The 5,166-nt window shown below is 48.3% G+C and overlaps 1 pseudogene; it reads left to right on the top strand.

Moving 5' to 3' along the window:
• Window positions 1-392: 392 nt before the first annotated feature.
• Window positions 393-499, top strand: LOC146060848 (U2 spliceosomal RNA; annotated as a pseudogene).
• Window positions 500-5,166: the final 4,667 nt, after the last annotated feature.

Below are 5,166 nucleotides of genomic sequence, written 5' to 3'. Positions count from 1 at the left end.
CAGCACCAATGGTCTCCCAACCACTGCTCACTGCTATACAGGGGAATGTTCTCTCTACCTCCTGCTTTCCTGCTGAATGTGATATGGGAGATGAGGAAGATTTGCCTGAAGACCATGATGCTATAGTCCCTAGGGCTGTCATGCCCGCTCATACCCTGGACAAATGTTCTCAAACGGACCTGTCCCGATCTGAAGATACTTCCTATCCTCCAGCTATATGTTTGCTCATAGATTTAGTCCGCATGAACATTCCTCCCTTGCTTCTAAAGGAAGCTCCACGGTCTCTAAACTTGTTATATGCATATCCTGGACTTACTCCTGAATGCTGTTACTCTTCTGAATGCTCTGTTGTGGTTGCACTCCCCTTAAAAACTACTGTATTATTTGTATTGATTGCTTCTCGGCCTTTTGGCTAAGATCAAGTGTAGTATCTGTTCTTATCAGTTCATTCTGAGAGGCAGCTCTGCTCCTTGTTTCTTGGACCGACAACGGTCCTTCTCAGGGCTACCGCTGCCAGGCCGAGAAGAGCGAATTGAGCGAAGACGTCGAGACTGCGAGGAGGAGAAGACACCGCCAGAAGAGGGAGAAGCCGGAGAAGACTGAGGCTCAGACTTGCTCTGCTCTGCCCTCCGAAGCGACTGCCGACCCCTCCGCCTCTCGACGCCGAGGAAGAAGCTCCGCCCCCGACTGCGAGGAGAAGAGGATTTCGCCTGAGGAGGGAGATCAACGCACCCTAGCCACCTGGGAGAGGCAGACTTGTTTGCTCTGCCCTCTCGAAGCCTTGCAGCACTCCCGAGCTGCCTAAGAGGGTCAGACTTTTCTGCTCTGCCCTCTGAAGCCTCCACCGCTCCGGAGCCGCCGCCGAGGGTCAGACTTTCTGCTCTGCCCTCCGAAGCTCTGCAACGCTCCCCAGCCTCCGTGGAGGGTTAGACTTGCTTTGCTCTGCCCTCTGAAGCCGTGCATCGCTCTCTAGCCTCCTTGGAGGGTTAGACTTGTGTTGCTCTGCCCTCTGAAGCGTCCCCTTCATCTCCTCCTCTCGTCGCCGGAGAAGACCCTTTGCCTCGACTTCAGCTGCCCCGAGAAGCCGGAAGGATGGTCACCGCCTCCACTTCGGCCCCCCTCGCTGGGAGGAAGCCCGGGAAGAAGGGTAAGTCACCGGCCGAATGTCCGACCAGATTGGCCGGCCCTAGCTCCACTGCCCCTTCTGTGACACCACCAACGGTGCCCGTCCAGGACCACTCTAAAGGCGTCCCAGCCCTGGAGCCCTGGATGAGGCAGACCGTGGTGATGAAGCTAAAGGAGGTAGATGGCCAGGTGCCGGACATGACGGTTGAGTACTTCAGCAAGAAGATGGTCCTGGAGCAAGGATTCTCTGCACCTGAAATGCTCAGCGTCCAGAGCTTCTTCAGAGGCATCTTCTACGCCACCTTTGCCTCCATCGCAATCTGCAAGAGGTATTGGGAAGCGGTGAAAGCGGCGAAGCCTGAGTCCCCTCTCTCTCGCTTTGTGGGCAACTGCCCTATCCAAAGAGAGGAGAGGCGGGTGACGGTTTCAATGCGAAGCCCACACACAAACATCAAGGACATCGTCACTTTTCTCAGCAGATCCTGCACCGTCATAAAGGACCCCACAAGGATCCTTTACGAGAATGGACTCTGGACTGGAAAGTGGTCGGTGATTGTCAGGCTGCACAAGGACACTTCGTGCCCAGATGGAGTCAAGCACCTCAGACTGTGCTTCTCCCTGGGGGGAACTGCAGGACTTATCCACTACGTGGACCAGCCACGCACTTGTCGTAAGTGTGATGGAAAGGACCACTTTGGGAAGGAATGCAAGGTCCTGGCTTGCAAGATTTGTCGACTGGCCGGCCATGAGACAAAGGACTGCCCCACGAAGAAGTCCTGCAACCTGTGGTCTTCCTCAAGAATGGCTACCCCTGCAGACCTACACATTATGCGTAATGGGCATTATGGTGTGTGGCATTATGTGTAATGGACATTATGGTGTGTGGCATTATGTGTAATGGACATTACGGTGTGTGGCATTATGTGTAATGGACATTATGGTGTGTGGCATTACAGTATCTTAAAGGGCTTTACGGTGTGGCATTATGTTTAATGGCCATTATGGTGTGTGGCATTATGTGTAATGGACATTATGGTGTGTGGCATTATATGTAATGGGCATTATGGTGTGTGTCATTATGTGTAATGGGCATTACGGTGTGTGTCATTATGTGTAATGGACATTATAGTGTGTGGCATTATGTTAAAGGGCTTTACGGTGTGTGGCATTATGTTTAATGGGCACTATAGTGTGTGACATTATGTAAAAGGGCATTATGGTGTGTGGCATTATGTGTAATAGGCATTATGCTGTGTGGCATTATGATAAAGGGCATTTGGATACAGGAAAGGCATGGGCAGGCACACCTCTCTGGTCAGGAGGCCACACCCCTTTGGTCAGGAGGCCGCACCCCTTAAAGAAAATGACCTCACCCCTCGGTCGCCCCGATGAGTGCATTTCCATTGTGGACCCTTTATACCCCAGTCCGACACTGAGTATGTGAATCCTTTGGAATTACAGTACCTGGATTTCTGCATAAATTGGTCATAAAGGCCCTTTTTTTATTTATTTATTAGCAGTTTCTTATATAGCGCAGCATATTCCGTTGTGCTTTACAAAGGAGACAGTGATACAACAAACAGGGTATTTACAGACAATCAAAATGTAGGAGGGCCCTGCTTGCAAGCTTACAATCTTTAGGGAAATAGGCCCTTATTCTAGTTCAGTGGTTCCCAACCCTGGTCCTCAAGTACCCCCAACAGTGCACGTTTTGCAGGTCTCCACACAGAATCAGTGAAATAATTAGCTCCACCTGTGGATCTTTTAAAATGTGCCTGAATAATCTGTGCACCTGCCGGGTGACCTGGAAAACGTGTACTGTTGGGGGTACTTGAGGACCAGGGTTGGGAACCACTGTTCTAGTTCACTCACAGAGGCAAATTCCTTTTCAAATGGGCAGAACCATGTGCACTGCAGTTGGGGCAGATGTAACATGTGCAGAGAGAATTAGATTTGGGTGACTTATTTTGTTTCTTTGCAGGGAAAATACGGGCTGCTTTATTTTTACACTGCAATATAGATCTCACTTTGAAGTAAAACCCCACCCAAATCTAATTCTCTTTGCACAAATTACATTTGGCCCACCTGCAGTGCTCATGGTTTTGTTGATTTGAGAGGGAATTTGCCTCCGCAAGTGAACTAGAATAAGGCCCAAAATGTGTTCTGATCTTCACAATAATAGATACAAACAGTCTGTGTAAACTAATACCACACAAACTATTATATGTTCTCATGTTTTTATTGAACACACCATATAAATATTCACAGTGCAGGGTAGACAAAGTATTTGAACCCCTAGGCAAATTACTTCTCCAAGAGCTATTTGGAGCCAGGAGTCAGCCAACCTGGAGTCCAATCAATGAGACATAATTGGAGGTGTTGGTTAAAGCTGCCCTATAAAAAACACACACCAGTTTTGAGTTTGCTGTGCTTAAGAAGCATTTCCTGATGTAAACCATGCCTCACATAAAAGAGCTCTCAGAAGACCTACGATCAGGGGCGCCGATTTATGTTTTTGCTGGTGGGTACTCAAGGGGGCGTGTCCTTTAGGGAAGGGGTGTGGCCCTGCAATGGGCCCCCTCCCCAGTCCGTGAAGGAGGCAGGCGGGGATCCGGGCAGTGCCGCATCGGGGTCCTTGCAGCACTGGGAAGGCAGCGGGGTCCCACCATAGGATGGGAACTAGTAGCAGTATTAATACAGCTACTAGTTCCCATCTGCTGCAGGGATCCTGCCACTGACTTCCCATCCACCACAGGGACCCCGCCGCTGACCGTGTTTTCAGGCTCAGCGGCACAGCTTGGCGGCGATTGGCAGGTGAGCTTCGGCCATGGCCCGTGGGTGCTCATCATTTTCCATGGGTGCTCAGGCCCTGGAGCACCCACTGTTTCTGCAGATATTCCAACGATTGAAAATTATTGACTTGCATAAAGCTGGAAAGGGTTACAAAAGTATCTCTAAAAGCCTCTCTACCATCAGTCCATGGTAAGACAAATAGTCTATAAATGGAGAAAGTTCAGCACTGTTGCTACTCTCTCCAGGTGTGGCCATCCTGTAAAGTTCACTGCAAGAGCACAGCACAGAATGCTCATTGAGGTGAAGAAAAAGAATCCTAAAGTGTCAGCTAAAGTCTTACAGAAATCTCTGGCACATGCTAGCATCTCTGTTGACAAATCTATGATGGGTAAAACACTAAACAAGAATGGAGTTCATGGGAGGACACTATGGAGGAAGCCACTGCTGTCCTCAAAAAAACATTGCTGCACATTTGCACTACTGGCAAAATATTCTGTGGACAGATGAAACCAAAGTTGAGTTGTTTGGAAGGAACACACAACACTACTGTATGTGTGGAGAAAAAAGGGAAAGCACACCAACATTAAACCTCATCCCAACTGTGAAGTATGGTGGAGGGGGCATCATGGTATAGGGCTACTTTGCTGCCTTATGGCCTGGATAGAATGCTATCATCTATGGAAATATTAAATCCCAGGTTTGCATGAGAACTTAAGGCCATCTGCCCACCATTTGAAGCTCAATAGAGATAGGTGACGCAACAGGACAATGACCCAAAGCACAGACGTAGATCAACAACAGAATGGCTTCAACTGAAGAAAATACACCTTCTGGAGTAGCCCAGTCAGAGTCCTGACCTCAACCCGATTGAGATGCCCTGGCATGACCTCAAGAGAGCGATTCACACCAAACATCCCAAGAATATTGCTGAACTAAAAAAGCTTTGTAAAGAGGAATGGTCCAAAATTCCTCCTCATCATTGTGCAAGTCTGATATGCAACTATAGGAAATGTTTGGTTGAGGTTATTGCTGCCAAAGGAGGGTCAACCAGTTATTAAATTCAAGGGTTCACAAACTTTGTCCAAACTGCACTGTAAATGTTTACATGGTGTGTTCAAGAAAAACAAGAGTACATATAATATTTTGTTGTGTGGTATTAGTTTAAGCAGACTGTGTTTGTCTATTGTTGTGACTTAGATGAAGATCAGACCACATATTATGACCAATGTATACAGAAATCCAGGTAAT

The sequence above is a fragment of the Crinia signifera genome, chromosome 2 (genome assembly GCF_055691185.1).
Source record: "Crinia signifera chromosome 2, ASM5569118v1, whole genome shotgun sequence".
Classification (NCBI taxonomy): Eukaryota; Metazoa; Chordata; class Amphibia; order Anura; family Myobatrachidae; genus Crinia; species Crinia signifera.
This window is presented reverse-complemented; position numbering and strand designations above follow the sequence as displayed.